A 20,022-nucleotide genomic window follows, 5' to 3' on the forward strand; every position below is an offset into this window, starting at 1 on the left:
TGCCTTTTCTGAAACGTTGTCTCCTTCTGCTGGAACACTGACTTCTTTCATTTAATGCCTGCAGACTATAAAAGAGAACCCAACCCAAAAAGTTTGGTTGATTAGTCTGTGGCATTCTGTTAAACTGTTGCTTATGGCGGTCTCTGTGAGCTTCTCAGCGACATTCAGCCAGCCAGGTATCCTGCCTGCAGTAGATGGAATGTGGCAATGGAACGCTGGCTGCGCGTGTCATAATAGGCTCTGAGCCTTTATATACCTGTGCACAGCAGCAGCCACCTTCAGTCTGCTGCTGGACAGCCAGCAGCAGCAGCAGCAGCAGGAGAGGTATGTAATCAGGAGCCCTCCTGCTAAGGGTAGACAGCTGCTCGTTCCACCCCACCCCCCGCCTTAATTGGTTCTCCTCCCTTCCAACGGTGTTGAGGCGGGTGGGAACAGCAGGGGGTGAAGGTGCTGTGTTTAAAGAGGTGGAGTTATGCAGATCTAAAACGCGTGGATTGCAGCAGCAGCAAGCCGAAAAGTGCAGGCATGTAAGGGATCTAGAGGTTGACAACATGTCTTCTTAACGGGAGTCCAGGAGCTCATCTCCACAAATGGACTTTTTAGGATCCTTGGGTGGCTCCGTAGTTTGAAACCAATTCTGGTTATCGCTTCTCGGCCTTTTGGCTAAGATCAAGTGTAGTATCTGTTCTTATCAGTTTAATATCTGATACGTCCCCTATCTGGGGACCATATATTAAATGGATTTTTAGAACAGGGAGATGGAAAAAGAGCTTGCTCTGTCCACTCCACGCATTGACCTGGTATTGCAGTATCTCCAGGACCGGTGCACCCCTTCTTTAATGCAGTTTCTAAAATCAGAAAGAATTGAATTCAATGTTTTTTGTTCATTTTGCTTGTTTGTCGGATTTTGGGATGGACTCTTTGGCTCTGCTTTTCTTCTCCTCATTGGATTTTTCATGTTCAAAGTTGCAGAAGCCAGATTACAAGCTCATTTTGGTTCAACTTCAGCAACTGTGCATTGCATTGCCATGTAATGTGATGCAATGCTATCTTTCTAGCTCTCCCTTTCTACTTCCTTTTGGATAAACAGACATATTAGGCAAGCATTTTGGAGCTTTCACCTAAATAACTACAGGTGGTGAGATAAGCTGCACAATATAATTGACCTTTCAGTATATTGTTGCACACACACCATCTATTTAGCAAATGCCCTTGTTATCAACAGCAGCCTTTTAAACTCACCCGAGCTAACAGGTATGTGCGCTGGTTACACTGCTGCGCTTAAAATTTCTTTTTTGGTTTGCTACAATGCCTTTTCTGAAACGTTGTCTCCTTCTGCTGGAACACTGACTTCTTTCATTTAATGCCTGCAGACTATAAAAGAGAACCCAACCCAAAAAGTTTGGTTGATTAGTCTGTGGCATTCTGTTAAACTGTTGCTTATGGCGGTCTCTGTGAGCTTCTCAGCGACATTCAGCCAGCCAGGTATCCTGCCTGCAGTAGATAGAATGTGGCAATGGAACGCTGGCTGCGCGTGTCATAATAGGCTCTGAGCCTTTATATACCTGTGCACAGCAGCAGCCACCTTCAGTCTGCTGCTGGACAGCCAGCAGCAGCAGCAGCAGCAGGAGAGGTATGTAATCAGGAGCCCTCCTGCTAAGGGTAGACAGCTGCTCGTTCCACCCCACCCCCCGCCTTAATTGGTTCTCCTCCCTTCCAACGGTGTTGAGGCGGGTGGGAACAGCAGGGGGTGAAGGTGCTGTGTTTAAAGAGGTGGAGTTATGCAGATCTAAAACGCGTGGATTGCAGCAGCAGCAAGCCGAAAAGTGCAGGCATGTAAGGGATCTAGAGGTTGACAACATGTCTTCTTAACGGGAGTCCAGGAGCTCATCTCCACAAATGGACTTTTTAGGATCCTTGGGTGGCTCCGTAGTTTGAAACCAATTCTGGTTATCGCTTCTCGGCCTTTTGGCTAAGATCAAGTGTAGTATCTGTTCTTATCAGTTTAATATCTGATACGTCCCCTATCTGGGGACCATATATTAAATGGATTTTTAGAACAGGGAGATGGAAAAAGAGCTTGCTCTGTCCACTCCACGCATTGACCTGGTATTGCAGTATCTCCAGGACCGGTGCACCCCTTCTTTAATGCAGTTTCTAAAATCAGAAAGAATTGAATTCAATGTTTTTTGTTCATTTTGCTTGTTTGTCGGATTTTGGGATGGACTCTTTGGCTCTGCTTTTCTTCTCCTCATTGGATTTTTCATGTTCAAAGTTGCAGAAGCCAGATTACAAGCTCATTTTGGTTCAACTTCAGCAACTGTGCATTGCATTGCCATGTAATGTGATGCAATGCTATCTTTCTAGCTCTCCCTTTCTACTTCCTTTTGGATAAACAGACATATTAGGCAAGCATTTTGGAGCTTTCACCTAAATAACTACAGGTGGTGAGATAAGCTGCACAATATAATTGACCTTTCAGTATATTGTTGCACACACACCATCTATTTAGCAAATGCCCTTGTTATCAACAGCAGCCTTTTAAACTCACCCGAGCTAACAGGTATGTGCGCTGGTTACACTGCTGCGCTTAAAATTTCTTTTTTGGTTTGCTACAATGCCTTTTCTGAAACGTTGTCTCCTTCTGCTGGAACACTGACTTCTTTCATTTAATGCCTGCAGACTATAAAAGAGAACCCAACCCAAAAAGTTTGGTTGATTAGTCTGTGGCATTCTGTTAAACTGTTGCTTATGGCGGTCTCTGTGAGCTTCTCAGCGACATTCAGCCAGCCAGGTATCCTGCCTGCAGTAGATGGAATGTGGCAATGGAACGCTGGCTGCGCGTGTCATAATAGGCTCTGAGCCTTTATATACCTGTGCACAGCAGCAGCCACCTTCAGTCTGCTGCTGGACAGCCAGCAGCAGCAGCAGCAGCAGGAGAGGTATGTAATCAGGAGCCCTCCTGCTAAGGGTAGACAGCTGCTCGTTCCACCCCACCCCCCGCCTTAATTGGTTCTCCTCCCTTCCAACGGTGTTGAGGCGGGTGGGAACAGCAGGGGGTGAAGGTGCTGTGTTTAAAGAGGTGGAGTTATGCAGATCTAAAACGCGTGGATTGCAGCAGCAGCAAGCCGAAAAGTGCAGGCATGTAAGGGATCTAGAGGTTGACAACATGTCTTCTTAACGGGAGTCCAGGAGCTCATCTCCACAAATGGACTTTTTAGGATCCTTGGGTGGCTCCGTAGTTTGAAACCAATTCTGGTTATCGCTTCTCGGCCTTTTGGCTAAGATCAAGTGTAGTATCTGTTCTTATCAGTTTAATATCTGATACGTCCCCTATCTGGGGACCATATATTAAATGGATTTTTAGAACAGGGAGATGGAAAAAGAGCTTGCTCTGTCCACTCCACGCATTGACCTGGTATTGCAGTATCTCCAGGACCGGTGCACCCCTTCTTTAATGCAGTTTCTAAAATCAGAAAGAATTGAATTCAATGTTTTTTGTTCATTTTGCTTGTTTGTCGGATTTTGGGATGGACTCTTTGGCTCTGCTTTTCTTCTCCTCATTGGATTTTTCATGTTCAAAGTTGCAGAAGCCAGATTACAAGCTCATTTTGGTTCAACTTCAGCAACTGTGCATTGCATTGCCATGTAATGTGATGCAATGCTATCTTTCTAGCTCTCCCTTTCTACTTCCTTTTGGATAAACAGACATATTAGGCAAGCATTTTGGAGCTTTCACCTAAATAACTACAGGTGGTGAGATAAGCTGCACAATATAATTGACCTTTCAGTATATTGTTGCACACACACCATCTATTTAGCAAATGCCCTTGTTATCAACAGCAGCCTTTTAAACTCACCCGAGCTAACAGGTATGTGCGCTGGTTACACTGCTGCGCTTAAAATTTCTTTTTTGGTTTGCTACAATGCCTTTTCTGAAACGTTGTCTCCTTCTGCTGGAACACTGACTTCTTTCATTTAATGCCTGCAGACTATAAAAGAGAACCCAACCCAAAAAGTTTGGTTGATTAGTCTGTGGCATTCTGTTAAACTGTTGCTTATGGCGGTCTCTGTGAGCTTCTCAGCGACATTCAGCCAGCCAGGTATCCTGCCTGCAGTAGATGGAATGTGGCAATGGAACACTGGCTGCGCGTGTCATAATAGGCTCTGAGCCTTTATATACCTGTGCACAGCAGCAGCCACCTTCAGTCTGCTGCTGGACAGCCAGCAGCAGCAGCAGCAGCAGGAGAGGTATGTAATCAGGAGCCCTCCTGCTAAGGGTAGACAGCTGCTCGTTCCACCCCACCCCCCGCCTTAATTGGTTCTCCTCCCTTCCAACGGTGTTGAGGCGGGTGGGAACAGCAGGGGGTGAAGGTGCTGTGTTTAAAGAGGTGGAGTTATGCAGATCTAAAACGCGTGGATTGCAGCAGCAGCAAGCCGAAAAGTGCAGGCATGTAAGGGATCTAGAGGTTGACAACATGTCTTCTTAACGGGAGTCCAGGAGCTCATCTCCACAAATGGACTTTTTAGGATCCTTGGGTGGCTCCGTAGTTTGAAACCAATTCTGGTTATCGCTTCTCGGCCTTTTGGCTAAGATCAAGTGTAGTATCTGTTCTTATCAGTTTAATATCTGATACGTCCCCTATCTGGGGACCATATATTAAATGGATTTTTAGAACAGGGAGATGGAAAAAGAGCTTGCTCTGTCCACTCCACGCATTGACCTGGTATTGCAGTATCTCCAGGACCGGTGCACCCCTTCTTTAATGCAGTTTCTAAAATCAGAAAGAATTGAATTCAATGTTTTTTGTTCATTTTGCTTGTTTGTCGGATTTTGGGATGGACTCTTTGGCTCTGCTTTTCTTCTCCTCATTGGATTTTTCATGTTCAAAGTTGCAGAAGCCAGATTACAAGCTCATTTTGGTTCAACTTCAGCAACTGTGCATTGCATTGCCATGTAATGTGATGCAATGCTATCTTTCTAGCTCTCCCTTTCTACTTCCTTTTGGATAAACAGACATATTAGGCAAGCATTTTGGAGCTTTCACCTAAATAACTACAGGTGGTGAGATAAGCTGCACAATATAATTGACCTTTCAGTATATTGTTGCACACACACCATCTATTTAGCAAATGCCCTTGTTATCAACAGCAGCCTTTTAAACTCACCCGAGCTAACAGGTATGTGCGCTGGTTACACTGCTGCGCTTAAAATTTCTTTTTTGGTTTGCTACAATGCCTTTTCTGAAACGTTGTCTCCTTCTGCTGGAACACTGACTTCTTTCATTTAATGCCTGCAGACTATAAAAGAGAACCCAACCCAAAAAGTTTGGTTGATTAGTCTGTGGCATTCTGTTAAACTGTTGCTTATGGCGGTCTCTGTGAGCTTCTCAGCGACATTCAGCCAGCCAGGTATCCTGCCTGCAGTAGATGGAATGTGGCAATGGAACGCTGGCTGCGCGTGTCATAATAGGCTCTGAGCCTTTATATACCTGTGCACAGCAGCAGCCACCTTCAGTCTGCTGCTGGACAGCCAGCAGCAGCAGCAGCAGCAGGAGAGGTATGTAATCAGGAGCCCTCCTGCTAAGGGTAGACAGCTGCTCGTTCCACCCCACCCCCCGCCTTAATTGGTTCTCCTCCCTTCCAACGGTGTTGAGGCGGGTGGGAACAGCAGGGGGTGAAGGTGCTGTGTTTAAAGAGGTGGAGTTATGCAGATCTAAAACGCGTGGATTGCAGCAGCAGCAAGCCGAAAAGTGCAGGCATGTAAGGGATCTAGAGGTTGACAACATGTCTTCTTAACGGGAGTCCAGGAGCTCATCTCCACAAATGGACTTTTTAGGATCCTTGGGTGGCTCCGTAGTTTGAAACCAATTCTGGTTATCGCTTCTCGGCCTTTTGGCTAAGATCAAGTGTAGTATCTGTTCTTATCAGTTTAATATCTGATACGTCCCCTATCTGGGGACCATATATTAAATGGATTTTTAGAACAGGGAGATGGAAAAAGAGCTTGCTCTGTCCACTCCACGCATTGACCTGGTATTGCAGTATCTCCAGGACCGGTGCACCCCTTCTTTAATGCAGTTTCTAAAATCAGAAAGAATTGAATTCAATGTTTTTTGTTCATTTTGCTTGTTTGTCGGATTTTGGGATGGACTCTTTGGCTCTGCTTTTCTTCTCCTCATTGGATTTTTCATGTTCAAAGTTGCAGAAGCCAGATTACAAGCTCATTTTGGTTCAACTTCAGCAACTGTGCATTGCATTGCCATGTAATGTGATGCAATGCTATCTTTCTAGCTCTCCCTTTCTACTTCCTTTTGGATAAACAGACATATTAGGCAAGCATTTTGGAGCTTTCACCTAAATAACTACAGGTGGTGAGATAAGCTGCACAATATAATTGACCTTTCAGTATATTGTTGCACACACACCATCTATTTAGCAAATGCCCTTGTTATCAACAGCAGCCTTTTAAACTCACCCGAGCTAACAGGTATGTGCGCTGGTTACACTGCTGCGCTTAAAATTTCTTTTTTGGTTTGCTACAATGCCTTTTCTGAAACGTTGTCTCCTTCTGCTGGAACACTGACTTCTTTCATTTAATGCCTGCAGACTATAAAAGAGAACCCAACCCAAAAAGTTTGGTTGATTAGTCTGTGGCATTCTGTTAAACTGTTGCTTATGGCGGTCTCTGTGAGCTTCTCAGCGACATTCAGCCAGCCAGGTATCCTGCCTGCAGTAGATGGAATGTGGCAATGGAACGCTGGCTGCGCGTGTCATAATAGGCTCTGAGCCTTTATATACCTGTGCACAGCAGCAGCCACCTTCAGTCTGCTGCTGGACAGCCAGCAGCAGCAGCAGCAGCAGGAGAGGTATGTAATCAGGAGCCCTCCTGCTAAGGGTAGACAGCTGCTCGTTCCACCCCACCCCCCGCCTTAATTGGTTCTCCTCCCTTCCAACGGTGTTGAGGCGGGTGGGAACAGCAGGGGGTGAAGGTGCTGTGTTTAAAGAGGTGGAGTTATGCAGATCTAAAACGCGTGGATTGCAGCAGCAGCAAGCCGAAAAGTGCAGGCATGTAAGGGATCTAGAGGTTGACAACATGTCTTCTTAACGGGAGTCCAGGAGCTCATCTCCACAAATGGACTTTTTAGGATCCTTGGGTGGCTCCGTAGTTTGAAACCAATTCTGGTTATCGCTTCTCGGCCTTTTGGCTAAGATCAAGTGTAGTATCTGTTCTTATCAGTTTAATATCTGATACGTCCCCTATCTGGGGACCATATATTAAATGGATTTTTAGAACAGGGAGATGGAAAAAGAGCTTGCTCTGTCCACTCCACGCATTGACCTGGTATTGCAGTATCTCCAGGACCGGTGCACCCCTTCTTTAATGCAGTTTCTAAAATCAGAAAGAATTGAATTCAATGTTTTTTGTTCATTTTGCTTGTTTGTCGGATTTTGGGATGGACTCTTTGGCTCTGCTTTTCTTCTCCTCATTGGATTTTTCATGTTCAAAGTTGCAGAAGCCAGATTACAAGCTCATTTTGGTTCAACTTCAGCAACTGTGCATTGCATTGCCATGTAATGTGATGCAATGCTATCTTTCTAGCTCTCCCTTTCTACTTCCTTTTGGATAAACAGACATATTAGGCAAGCATTTTGGAGCTTTCACCTAAATAACTACAGGTGGTGAGATAAGCTGCACAATATAATTGACCTTTCAGTATATTGTTGCACACACACCATCTATTTAGCAAATGCCCTTGTTATCAACAGCAGCCTTTTAAACTCACCCGAGCTAACAGGTATGTGCGCTGGTTACACTGCTGCGCTTAAAATTTCTTTTTTGGTTTGCTACAATGCCTTTTCTGAAACGTTGTCTCCTTCTGCTGGAACACTGACTTCTTTCATTTAATGCCTGCAGACTATAAAAGAGAACCCAACCCAAAAAGTTTGGTTGATTAGTCTGTGGCATTCTGTTAAACTGTTGCTTATGGCGGTCTCTGTGAGCTTCTCAGCGACATTCAGCCAGCCAGGTATCCTGCCTGCAGTAGATGGAATGTGGCAATGGAACGCTGGCTGCGCGTGTCATAATAGGCTCTGAGCCTTTATATACCTGTGCACAGCAGCAGCCACCTTCAGTCTGCTGCTGGACAGCCAGCAGCAGCAGCAGCAGCAGGAGAGGTATGTAATCAGGAGCCCTCCTGCTAAGGGTAGACAGCTGCTCGTTCCACCCCACCCCCCGCCTTAATTGGTTCTCCTCCCTTCCAACGGTGTTGAGGCGGGTGGGAACAGCAGGGGGTGAAGGTGCTGTGTTTAAAGAGGTGGAGTTATGCAGATCTAAAACGCGTGGATTGCAGCAGCAGCAAGCCGAAAAGTGCAGGCATGTAAGGGATCTAGAGGTTGACAACATGTCTTCTTAACGGGAGTCCAGGAGCTCATCTCCACAAATGGACTTTTTAGGATCCTTGGGTGGCTCCGTAGTTTGAAACCAATTCTGGTTATCGCTTCTCGGCCTTTTGGCTAAGATCAAGTGTAGTATCTGTTCTTATCAGTTTAATATCTGATACGTCCCCTATCTGGGGACCATATATTAAATGGATTTTTAGAACAGGGAGATGGAAAAAGAGCTTGCTCTGTCCACTCCACGCATTGACCTGGTATTGCAGTATCTCCAGGACCGGTGCACCCCTTCTTTAATGCAGTTTCTAAAATCAGAAAGAATTGAATTCAATGTTTTTTGTTCATTTTGCTTGTTTGTCGGATTTTGGGATGGACTCTTTGGCTCTGCTTTTCTTCTCCTCATTGGATTTTTCATGTTCAAAGTTGCAGAAGCCAGATTACAAGCTCATTTTGGTTCAACTTCAGCAACTGTGCATTGCATTGCCATGTAATGTGATGCAATGCTATCTTTCTAGCTCTCCCTTTCTACTTCCTTTTGGATAAACAGACATATTAGGCAAGCATTTTGGAGCTTTCACCTAAATAACTACAGGTGGTGAGATAAGCTGCACAATATAATTGACCTTTCAGTATATTGTTGCACACACACCATCTATTTAGCAAATGCCCTTGTTATCAACAGCAGCCTTTTAAACTCACCCGAGCTAACAGGTATGTGCGCTGGTTACACTGCTGCGCTTAAAATTTCTTTTTTGGTTTGCTACAATGCCTTTTCTGAAACGTTGTCTCCTTCTGCTGGAACACTGACTTCTTTCATTTAATGCCTGCAGACTATAAAAGAGAACCCAACCCAAAAAGTTTGGTTGATTAGTCTGTGGCATTCTGTTAAACTGTTGCTTATGGCGGTCTCTGTGAGCTTCTCAGCGACATTCAGCCAGCCAGGTATCCTGCCTGCAGTAGATGGAATGTGGCAATGGAACGCTGGCTGCGCGTGTCATAATAGGCTCTGAGCCTTTATATACCTGTGCACAGCAGCAGCCACCTTCAGTCTGCTGCTGGACAGCCAGCAGCAGCAGCAGCAGCAGGAGAGGTATGTAATCAGGAGCCCTCCTGCTAAGGGTAGACAGCTGCTCGTTCCACCCCACCCCCCGCCTTAATTGGTTCTCCTCCCTTCCAACGGTGTTGAGGCGGGTGGGAACAGCAGGGGGTGAAGGTGCTGTGTTTAAAGAGGTGGAGTTATGCAGATCTAAAACGCGTGGATTGCAGCAGCAGCAAGCCGAAAAGTGCAGGCATGTAAGGGATCTAGAGGTTGACAACATGTCTTCTTAACGGGAGTCCAGGAGCTCATCTCCACAAATGGACTTTTTAGGATCCTTGGGTGGCTCCGTAGTTTGAAACCAATTCTGGTTATCGCTTCTCGGCCTTTTGGCTAAGATCAAGTGTAGTATCTGTTCTTATCAGTTTAATATCTGATACGTCCCCTATCTGGGGACCATATATTAAATGGATTTTTAGAACAGGGAGATGGAAAAAGAGCTTGCTCTGTCCACTCCACGCATTGACCTGGTATTGCAGTATCTCCAGGACCGGTGCACCCCTTCTTTAATGCAGTTTCTAAAATCAGAAAGAATTGAATTCAATGTTTTTTGTTCATTTTGCTTGTTTGTCGGATTTTGGGATGGACTCTTTGGCTCTGCTTTTCTTCTCCTCATTGGATTTTTCATGTTCAAAGTTGCAGAAGCCAGATTACAAGCTCATTTTGGTTCAACTTCAGCAACTGTGCATTGCATTGCCATGTAATGTGATGCAATGCTATCTTTCTAGCTCTCCCTTTCTACTTCCTTTTGGATAAACAGACATATTAGGCAAGCATTTTGGAGCTTTCACCTAAATAACTACAGGTGGTGAGATAAGCTGCACAATATAATTGACCTTTCAGTATATTGTTGCACACACACCATCTATTTAGCAAATGCCCTTGTTATCAACAGCAGCCTTTTAAACTCACCCGAGCTAACAGGTATGTGCGCTGGTTACACTGCTGCGCTTAAAATTTCTTTTTTGGTTTGCTACAATGCCTTTTCTGAAACGTTGTCTCCTTCTGCTGGAACACTGACTTCTTTCATTTAATGCCTGCAGACTATAAAAGAGAACCCAACCCAAAAAGTTTGGTTGATTAGTCTGTGGCATTCTGTTAAACTGTTGCTTATGGCGGTCTCTGTGAGCTTCTCAGCGACATTCAGCCAGCCAGGTATCCTGCCTGCAGTAGATGGAATGTGGCAATGGAACGCTGGCTGCGCGTGTCATAATAGGCTCTGAGCCTTTATATACCTGTGCACAGCAGCAGCCACCTTCAGTCTGCTGCTGGACAGCCAGCAGCAGCAGCAGCAGCAGGAGAGGTATGTAATCAGGAGCCCTCCTGCTAAGGGTAGACAGCTGCTCGTTCCACCCCACCCCCCGCCTTAATTGGTTCTCCTCCCTTCCAACGGTGTTGAGGCGGGTGGGAACAGCAGGGGGTGAAGGTGCTGTGTTTAAAGAGGTGGAGTTATGCAGATCTAAAACGCGTGGATTGCAGCAGCAGCAAGCCGAAAAGTGCAGGCATGTAAGGGATCTAGAGGTTGACAACATGTCTTCTTAACGGGAGTCCAGGAGCTCATCTCCACAAATGGACTTTTTAGGATCCTTGGGTGGCTCCGTAGTTTGAAACCAATTCTGGTTATCGCTTCTCGGCCTTTTGGCTAAGATCAAGTGTAGTATCTGTTCTTATCAGTTTAATATCTGATACGTCCCCTATCTGGGGACCATATATTAAATGGATTTTTAGAACAGGGAGATGGAAAAAGAGCTTGCTCTGTCCACTCCACGCATTGACCTGGTATTGCAGTATCTCCAGGACCGGTGCACCCCTTCTTTAATGCAGTTTCTAAAATCAGAAAGAATTGAATTCAATGTTTTTTGTTCATTTTGCTTGTTTGTCGGATTTTGGGATGGACTCTTTGGCTCTGCTTTTCTTCTCCTCATTGGATTTTTCATGTTCAAAGTTGCAGAAGCCAGATTACAAGCTCATTTTGGTTCAACTTCAGCAACTGTGCATTGCATTGCCATGTAATGTGATGCAATGCTATCTTTCTAGCTCTCCCTTTCTACTTCCTTTTGGATAAACAGACATATTAGGCAAGCATTTTGGAGCTTTCACCTAAATAACTACAGGTGGTGAGATAAGCTGCACAATATAATTGACCTTTCAGTATATTGTTGCACACACACCATCTATTTAGCAAATGCCCTTGTTATCAACAGCAGCCTTTTAAACTCACCCGAGCTAACAGGTATGTGCGCTGGTTACACTGCTGCGCTTAAAATTTCTTTTTTGGTTTGCTACAATGCCTTTTCTGAAACGTTGTCTCCTTCTGCTGGAACACTGACTTCTTTCATTTAATGCCTGCAGACTATAAAAGAGAACCCAACCCAAAAAGTTTGGTTGATTAGTCTGTGGCATTCTGTTAAACTGTTGCTTATGGCGGTCTCTGTGAGCTTCTCAGCGACATTCAGCCAGCCAGGTATCCTGCCTGCAGTAGATGGAATGTGGCAATGGAACGCTGGCTGCGCGTGTCATAATAGGCTCTGAGCCTTTATATACCTGTGCACAGCAGCAGCCACCTTCAGTCTGCTGCTGGACAGCCAGCAGCAGCAGCAGCAGCAGGAGAGGTATGTAATCAGGAGCCCTCCTGCTAAGGGTAGACAGCTGCTCGTTCCACCCCACCCCCCGCCTTAATTGGTTCTCCTCCCTTCCAACGGTGTTGAGGCGGGTGGGAACAGCAGGGGGTGAAGGTGCTGTGTTTAAAGAGGTGGAGTTATGCAGATCTAAAACGCGTGGATTGCAGCAGCAGCAAGCCGAAAAGTGCAGGCATGTAAGGGATCTAGAGGTTGACAACATGTCTTCTTAACGGGAGTCCAGGAGCTCATCTCCACAAATGGACTTTTTAGGATCCTTGGGTGGCTCCGTAGTTTGAAACCAATTCTGGTTATCGCTTCTCGGCCTTTTGGCTAAGATCAAGTGTAGTATCTGTTCTTATCAGTTTAATATCTGATACGTCCCCTATCTGGGGACCATATATTAAATGGATTTTTAGAACAGGGAGATGGAAAAAGAGCTTGCTCTGTCCACTCCACGCATTGACCTGGTATTGCAGTATCTCCAGGACCGGTGCACCCCTTCTTTAATGCAGTTTCTAAAATCAGAAAGAATTGAATTCAATGTTTTTTGTTCATTTTGCTTGTTTGTCGGATTTTGGGATGGACTCTTTGGCTCTGCTTTTCTTCTCCTCATTGGATTTTTCATGTTCAAAGTTGCAGAAGCCAGATTACAAGCTCATTTTGGTTCAACTTCAGCAACTGTGCATTGCATTGCCATGTAATGTGATGCAATGCTATCTTTCTAGCTCTCCCTTTCTACTTCCTTTTGGATAAACAGACATATTAGGCAAGCATTTTGGAGCTTTCACCTAAATAACTACAGGTGGTGAGATAAGCTGCACAATATAATTGACCTTTCAGTATATTGTTGCACACACACCATCTATTTAGCAAATGCCCTTGTTATCAACAGCAGCCTTTTAAACTCACCCGAGCTAACAGGTATGTGCGCTGGTTACACTGCTGCGCTTAAAATTTCTTTTTTGGTTTGCTACAATGCCTTTTCTGAAACGTTGTCTCCTTCTGCTGGAACACTGACTTCTTTCATTTAATGCCTGCAGACTATAAAAGAGAACCCAACCCAAAAAGTTTGGTTGATTAGTCTGTGGCATTCTGTTAAACTGTTGCTTATGGCGGTCTCTGTGAGCTTCTCAGCGACATTCAGCCAGCCAGGTATCCTGCCTGCAGTAGATGGAATGTGGCAATGGAACGCTGGCTGCGCGTGTCATAATAGGCTCTGAGCCTTTATATACCTGTGCACAGCAGCAGCCACCTTCAGTCTGCTGCTGGACAGCCAGCAGCAGCAGCAGCAGCAGGAGAGGTATGTAATCAGGAGCCCTCCTGCTAAGGGTAGACAGCTGCTCGTTCCACCCCACCCCCCGCCTTAATTGGTTCTCCTCCCTTCCAACGGTGTTGAGGCGGGTGGGAACAGCAGGGGGTGAAGGTGCTGTGTTTAAAGAGGTGGAGTTATGCAGATCTAAAACGCGTGGATTGCAGCAGCAGCAAGCCGAAAAGTGCAGGCATGTAAGGGATCTAGAGGTTGACAACATGTCTTCTTAACGGGAGTCCAGGAGCTCATCTCCACAAATGGACTTTTTAGGATCCTTGGGTGGCTCCGTAGTTTGAAACCAATTCTGGTTATCGCTTCTCGGCCTTTTGGCTAAGATCAAGTGTAGTATCTGTTCTTATCAGTTTAATATCTGATACGTCCCCTATCTGGGGACCATATATTAAATGGATTTTTAGAACAGGGAGATGGAAAAAGAGCTTGCTCTGTCCACTCCACGCATTGACCTGGTATTGCAGTATCTCCAGGACCGGTGCACCCCTTCTTTAATGCAGTTTCTAAAATCAGAAAGAATTGAATTCAATGTTTTTTGTTCATTTTGCTTGTTTGTCGGATTTTGGGATGGACTCTTTGGCTCTGCTTTTCTTCTCCTCATTGGATTTTTCATGTTCAAAGTTGCAGAAGCCAGATTACAAGCTCATTTTGGTTCAACTTCAGCAACTGTGCATTGCATTGCCATGTAATGTGATGCAATGCTATCTTTCTAGCTCTCCCTTTCTACTTCCTTTTGGATAAACAGACATATTAGGCAAGCATTTTGGAGCTTTCACCTAAATAACTACAGGTGGTGAGATAAGCTGCACAATATAATTGACCTTTCAGTATATTGTTGCACACACACCATCTATTTAGCAAATGCCCTTGTTATCAACAGCAGCCTTTTAAACTCACCCGAGCTAACAGGTATGTGCGCTGGTTACACTGCTGCGCTTAAAATTTCTTTTTTGGTTTGCTACAATGCCTTTTCTGAAACGTTGTCTCCTTCTGCTGGAACACTGACTTCTTTCATTTAATGCCTGCAGACTATAAAAGAGAACCCAACCCAAAAAGTTTGGTTGATTAGTCTGTGGCATTCTGTTAAACTGTTGCTTATGGCGGTCTCTGTGAGCTTCTCAGCGACATTCAGCCAGCCAGGTATCCTGCCTGCAGTAGATGGAATGTGGCAATGGAACGCTGGCTGCGCGTGTCATAATAGGCTCTGAGCCTTTATATACCTGTGCACAGCAGCAGCCACCTTCAGTCTGCTGCTGGACAGCCAGCAGCAGCAGCAGCAGCAGGAGAGGTATGTAATCAGGAGCCCTCCTGCTAAGGGTAGACAGCTGCTCGTTCCACCCCACCCCCCGCCTTAATTGGTTCTCCTCCCTTCCAACGGTGTTGAGGCGGGTGGGAACAGCAGGGGGTGAAGGTGCTGTGTTTAAAGAGGTGGAGTTATGCAGATCTAAAACGCGTGGATTGCAGCAGCAGCAAGCCGAAAAGTGCAGGCATGTAAGGGATCTAGAGGTTGACAACATGTCTTCTTAACGGGAGTCCAGGAGCTCATCTCCACAAATGGACTTTTTAGGATCCTTGGGTGGCTCCGTAGTTTGAAACCAATTCTGGTTATCGCTTCTCGGCCTTTTGGCTAAGATCAAGTGTAGTATCTGTTCTTATCAGTTTAATATCTGATACGTCCCCTATCTGGGGACCATATATTAAATGGATTTTTAGAACAGGGAGATGGAAAAAGAGCTTGCTCTGTCCACTCCACGCATTGACCTGGTATTGCAGTATCTCCAGGACCGGTGCACCCCTTCTTTAATGCAGTTTCTAAAATCAGAAAGAATTGAATTCAATGTTTTTTGTTCATTTTGCTTGTTTGTCGGATTTTGGGATGGACTCTTTGGCTCTGCTTTTCTTCTCCTCATTGGATTTTTCATGTTCAAAGTTGCAGAAGCCAGATTACAAGCTCATTTTGGTTCAACTTCAGCAACTGTGCATTGCATTGCCATGTAATGTGATGCAATGCTATCTTTCTAGCTCTCCCTTTCTACTTCCTTTTGGATAAACAGACATATTAGGCAAGCATTTTGGAGCTTTCACCTAAATAACTACAGGTGGTGAGATAAGCTGCACAATATAATTGACCTTTCAGTATATTGTTGCACACACACCATCTATTTAGCAAATGCCCTTGTTATCAACAGCAGCCTTTTAAACTCACCCGAGCTAACAGGTATGTGCGCTGGTTACACTGCTGCGCTTAAAATTTCTTTTTTGGTTTGCTACAATGCCTTTTCTGAAACGTTGTCTCCTTCTGCTGGAACACTGACTTCTTTCATTTAATGCCTGCAGACTATAAAAGAGAACCCAACCCAAAAAGTTTGGTTGATTAGTCTGTGGCATTCTGTTAAACTGTTGCTTATGGCGGTCTCTGTGAGCTTCTCAGCGACATTCAGCCAGCCAGGTATCCTGCCTGCAGTAGATGGAATGTGGCAATGGAACGCTGGCTGCGCGTGTCATAATAGGCTCTGAGCCTTTATATACCTGTGCACAGCAGCAGCCACCTTCAGTCTGCTGCTGGACAGCCAGCAGCAGCAGCAGCAGCAGGAGAGGTATGTAATCAGGAGCCCTCCTGCTAAGGGTAGACAGCTGCTCGTTCCACCCCACCCCCCGCCTTAATTGGTTCTCCTCCCTTCCAACGGTGTTGAGGCGGGTGGGAACAGCAGGGGGTGAAGGTGCTGTGTTTAAAGAGGTGGAGTTATGCAGATCTAAAACGCGTGGATTGCAGCAGCAGCAAGCCGAAAAGTGCAGGCATGTAAGGGATCTAGAGGTTGACAACATGTCTTCTTAACGGGAGTCCAGGAGCTCATCTCCACAAATGGACTTTTTAGGATCCTTGGGTGGCTCCGTAGTTTGAAACCAATTCTGGTTATCGCTTCTCGGCCTTTTGGCTAAGATCAAGTGTAGTATCTGTTCTTATCAGTTTAATATCTGATACGTCCCCTATCTGGGGACCATATATTAAATGGATTTTTAGAACAGGGAGATGGAAAAAGAGCTTGCTCTGTCCACTCCACGCATTGACCTGGTATTGCAGTATCTCCAGGACCGGTGCACCCCTTCTTTAATGCAGTTTCTAAAATCAGAAAGAATTGAATTCAATGTTTTTTGTTCATTTTGCTTGTTTGTCGGATTTTGGGATGGACTCTTTGGCTCTGCTTTTCTTCTCCTCATTGGATTTTTCATGTTCAAAGTTGCAGAAGCCAGATTACAAGCTCATTTTGGTTCAACTTCAGCAACTGTGCATTGCATTGCCATGTAATGTGATGCAATGCTATCTTTCTAGCTCTCCCTTTCTACTTCCTTTTGGATAAACAGACATATTAGGCAAGCATTTTGGAGCTTTCACCTAAATAACTACAGGTGGTGAGATAAGCTGCACAATATAATTGACCTTTCAGTATATTGTTGCACACACACCATCTATTTAGCAAATGCCCTTGTTATCAACAGCAGCCTTTTAAACTCACCCGAGCTAACAGGTATGTGCGCTGGTTACACTGCTGCGCTTAAAATTTCTTTTTTGGTTTGCTACAATGCCTTTTCTGAAACGTTGTCTCCTTCTGCTGGAACACTGACTTCTTTCATTTAATGCCTGCAGACTATAAAAGAGAACCCAACCCAAAAAGTTTGGTTGATTAGTCTGTGGCATTCTGTTAAACTGTTGCTTATGGCGGTCTCTGTGAGCTTCTCAGCGACATTCAGCCAGCCAGGTATCCTGCCTGCAGTAGATGGAATGTGGCAATGGAACGCTGGCTGCGCGTGTCATAATAGGCTCTGAGCCTTTATATACCTGTGCACAGCAGCAGCCACCTTCAGTCTGCTGCTGGACAGCCAGCAGCAGCAGCAGCAGCAGGAGAGGTATGTAATCAGGAGCCCTCCTGCTAAGGGTAGACAGCTGCTCGTTCCACCCCACCCCCCGCCTTAATTGGTTCTCCTCCCTTCCAACGGTGTTGAGGCGGGTGGGAACAGCAGGGGGTGAAGGTGCTGTGTTTAAAGAGGTGGAGTTATGCAGATCTAAAACGCGTGGATTGCAGCAGCAGCAAGCCGAAAAGTGCAGGCATGTAAGGGATCTAGAGGTTGACAACATGTCTTCTTAACGGGAGTCCAGGAGCTCATCTCCACAAATGGACTTTTTAGGATCCTTGGGTGGCTCCGTAGTTTGAAACCAATTCTGGTTATCGCTTCTCGGCCTTTTGGCTAAGATCAAGTGTAGTATCTGTTCTTATCAGTTTAATATCTGATACGTCCCCTATCTGGGGACCATATATTAAATGGATTTTTAGAACAGGGAGATGGAAAAAGAGCTTGCTCTGTCCACTCCACGCATTGACCTGGTATTGCAGTATCTCCAGGACCGGTGCACCCCTTCTTTAATGCAGTTTCTAAAATCAGAAAGAATTGAATTCAATGTTTTTTGTTCATTTTGCTTGTTTGTCGGATTTTGGGATGGACTCTTTGGCTCTGCTTTTCTTCTCCTCATTGGATTTTTCATGTTCAAAGTTGCAGAAGCCAGATTACAAGCTCATTTTGGTTCAACTTCAGCAACTGTGCATTGCATTGCCATGTAATGTGATGCAATGCTATCTTTCTAGCTCTCCCTTTCTACTTCCTTTTGGATAAACAGACATATTAGGCAAGCATTTTGGAGCTTTCACCTAAATAACTACAGGTGGTGAGATAAGCTGCACAATATAATTGACCTTTCAGTATATTGTTGCACACACACCATCTATTTAGCAAATGCCCTTGTTATCAACAGCAGCCTTTTAAACTCACCCGAGCTAACAGGTATGTGCGCTGGTTACACTGCTGCGCTTAAAATTTCTTTTTTGGTTTGCTACAATGCCTTTTCTGAAACGTTGTCTCCTTCTGCTGGAACACTGACTTCTTTCATTTAATGCCTGCAGACTATAAAAGAGAACCCAACCCAAAAAGTTTGGTTGATTAGTCTGTGGCATTCTGTTAAACTGTTGCTTATGGCGGTCTCTGTGAGCTTCTCAGCGACATTCAGCCAGCCAGGTATCCTGCCTGCAGTAGATGGAATGTGGCAATGGAACGCTGGCTGCGCGTGTCATAATAGGCTCTGAGCCTTTATATACCTGTGCACAGCAGCAGCCACCTTCAGTCTGCTGCTGGACAGCCAGCAGCAGCAGCAGCAGCAGGAGAGGTATGTAATCAGGAGCCCTCCTGCTAAGGGTAGACAGCTGCTCGTTCCACCCCACCCCCCGCCTTAATTGGTTCTCCTCCCTTCCAACGGTGTTGAGGCGGGTGGGAACAGCAGGGGGTGAAGGTGCTGTGTTTAAAGAGGTGGAGTTATGCAGATCTAAAACGCGTGGATTGCAGCAGCAGCAAGCCGAAAAGTGCAGGCATGTAAGGGATCTAGAGGTTGACAACATGTCTTCTTAACGGGAGTCCAGGAGCTCATCTCCACAAATGGACTTTTTAGGATCCTTGGGTGGCTCCGTAGTTTGAAACCAATTCTGGTTATCGCTTCTCGGCCTTTTGGCTAAGATCAAGTGTAGTATCTGTTCTTATCAGTTTAATATCTGATACGTCCCCTATCTGGGGACCATATATTAAATGGATTTTTAGAACAGGGAGATGGAAAAAGAGCTTGCTCTGTCCACTCCACGCATTGACCTGGTATTGCAGTATCTCCAGGACCGGTGCACCCCTTCTTTAATGCAGTTTCTAAAATCAGAAAGAATTGAATTCAATGTTTTTTGTTCATTTTGCTTGTTTGTCGGATTTTGGGATGGACTCTTTGGCTCTGCTTTTCTTCTCCTCATTGGATTTTTCATGTTCAAAGTTGCAGAAGCCAGATTACAAGCTCATTTTGGTTCAACTTCAGCAACTGTGCATTGCATTGCCATGTAATGTGATGCAATGCTATCTTTCTAGCTCTCCCTTTCTACTTCCTTTTGGATAAACAGACATATTAGGCAAGCATTTTGGAGCTTTCACCTAAATAACTACAGGTGGTGAGATAAGCTGCACAATATAATTGACCTTTCAGTATATTGTTGCACACACACCATCTATTTAGCAAATGCCCTTGTTATCAACAGCAGCCTTTTAAACTCACCCGAGCTAACAGGTATGTGCGCTGGTTACACTGCTGCGCTTAAAATTTCTTTTTTGGTTTGCTACAATGCCTTTTCTGAAACGTTGTCTCCTTCTGCTGGAACACTGACTTCTTTCATTTAATGCCTGCAGACTATAAAAGAGAACCCAACCCAAAAAGTTTGGTTGATTAGTCTGTGGCATTCTGTTAAACTGTTGCTTATGGCGGTCTCTGTGAGCTTCTCAGCGACATTCAGCCAGCCAGGTATCCTGCCTGCAGTAGATGGAATGTGGCAATGGAACGCTGGCTGCGCGTGTCATAATAGGCTCTGAGCCTTTATATACCTGTGCACAGCAGCAGCCACCTTCAGTCTGCTGCTGGACAGCCAGCAGCAGCAGCAGCAGCAGGAGAGGTATGTAATCAGGAGCCCTCCTGCTAAGGGTAGACAGCTGCTCGTTCCACCCCACCCCCCGCC

General features: G+C 45.3%; 15 non-coding genes across 15 annotated transcripts; all 15 read left to right on the forward strand.

Annotated features, from left to right (window-relative positions):
* The first annotated feature begins 643 nt into the window (after positions 1-643).
* LOC141248076 (U2 spliceosomal RNA) lies at positions 644-834 on the forward strand. The gene has a single exon (XR_012311339.1). It is a non-coding gene; the product is annotated as a U2 spliceosomal RNA (small nuclear RNA).
* Positions 835-1,952: 1,118 nt separating this feature from the next.
* LOC141248077 (U2 spliceosomal RNA) lies at positions 1,953-2,143 on the forward strand. The gene has a single exon (XR_012311340.1). It is a non-coding gene; the product is annotated as a U2 spliceosomal RNA (small nuclear RNA).
* Positions 2,144-3,261: 1,118 nt separating this feature from the next.
* LOC141248078 (U2 spliceosomal RNA) lies at positions 3,262-3,452 on the forward strand. Its single transcript, XR_012311341.1, has one exon. It is a non-coding gene; the product is annotated as a U2 spliceosomal RNA (small nuclear RNA).
* A 1,118-nt stretch (positions 3,453-4,570) lies between these two features.
* LOC141248079 (U2 spliceosomal RNA) lies at positions 4,571-4,761 on the forward strand. Its single transcript, XR_012311342.1, has one exon. It is a non-coding gene; the product is annotated as a U2 spliceosomal RNA (small nuclear RNA).
* Positions 4,762-5,879: 1,118 nt separating this feature from the next.
* LOC141248081 (U2 spliceosomal RNA) lies at positions 5,880-6,070 on the forward strand. Its single transcript, XR_012311344.1, has one exon. It is a non-coding gene; the product is annotated as a U2 spliceosomal RNA (small nuclear RNA).
* Positions 6,071-7,188: 1,118 nt separating this feature from the next.
* Positions 7,189-7,379, forward strand: LOC141248082 (U2 spliceosomal RNA). Its single transcript, XR_012311345.1, has one exon. It is a non-coding gene; the product is annotated as a U2 spliceosomal RNA (small nuclear RNA).
* Positions 7,380-8,497: 1,118 nt separating this feature from the next.
* Positions 8,498-8,688, forward strand: LOC141248083 (U2 spliceosomal RNA). The gene has a single exon (XR_012311346.1). It is a non-coding gene; the product is annotated as a U2 spliceosomal RNA (small nuclear RNA).
* Positions 8,689-9,806: 1,118 nt separating this feature from the next.
* On the forward strand, positions 9,807-9,997 carry LOC141248084 (U2 spliceosomal RNA). The gene has a single exon (XR_012311347.1). It is a non-coding gene; the product is annotated as a U2 spliceosomal RNA (small nuclear RNA).
* Positions 9,998-11,115: 1,118 nt separating this feature from the next.
* LOC141248085 (U2 spliceosomal RNA) lies at positions 11,116-11,306 on the forward strand. The gene has a single exon (XR_012311348.1). It is a non-coding gene; the product is annotated as a U2 spliceosomal RNA (small nuclear RNA).
* A 1,118-nt stretch (positions 11,307-12,424) lies between these two features.
* On the forward strand, positions 12,425-12,615 carry LOC141248025 (U2 spliceosomal RNA). Its single transcript, XR_012311294.1, has one exon. It is a non-coding gene; the product is annotated as a U2 spliceosomal RNA (small nuclear RNA).
* A 1,118-nt stretch (positions 12,616-13,733) lies between these two features.
* LOC141248026 (U2 spliceosomal RNA) lies at positions 13,734-13,924 on the forward strand. Its single transcript, XR_012311295.1, has one exon. It is a non-coding gene; the product is annotated as a U2 spliceosomal RNA (small nuclear RNA).
* Positions 13,925-15,042: 1,118 nt separating this feature from the next.
* LOC141248028 (U2 spliceosomal RNA) lies at positions 15,043-15,233 on the forward strand. The gene has a single exon (XR_012311296.1). It is a non-coding gene; the product is annotated as a U2 spliceosomal RNA (small nuclear RNA).
* Positions 15,234-16,351: 1,118 nt separating this feature from the next.
* LOC141248029 (U2 spliceosomal RNA) lies at positions 16,352-16,542 on the forward strand. Its single transcript, XR_012311297.1, has one exon. It is a non-coding gene; the product is annotated as a U2 spliceosomal RNA (small nuclear RNA).
* A 1,118-nt stretch (positions 16,543-17,660) lies between these two features.
* On the forward strand, positions 17,661-17,851 carry LOC141248030 (U2 spliceosomal RNA). The gene has a single exon (XR_012311298.1). It is a non-coding gene; the product is annotated as a U2 spliceosomal RNA (small nuclear RNA).
* Positions 17,852-18,969: 1,118 nt separating this feature from the next.
* LOC141248032 (U2 spliceosomal RNA) lies at positions 18,970-19,160 on the forward strand. Its single transcript, XR_012311300.1, has one exon. It is a non-coding gene; the product is annotated as a U2 spliceosomal RNA (small nuclear RNA).
* Positions 19,161-20,022: the final 862 nt, after the last annotated feature.

The sequence above is a fragment of the Phyllobates terribilis genome, unplaced genomic scaffold (genome assembly GCF_046119375.1).
Source record: "Phyllobates terribilis strain yellow unplaced genomic scaffold, ASM4611937v1 Scaffold_3552__1_contigs__length_75728, whole genome shotgun sequence".
Taxonomy (NCBI): Eukaryota; Metazoa; Chordata; class Amphibia; order Anura; family Dendrobatidae; genus Phyllobates; species Phyllobates terribilis.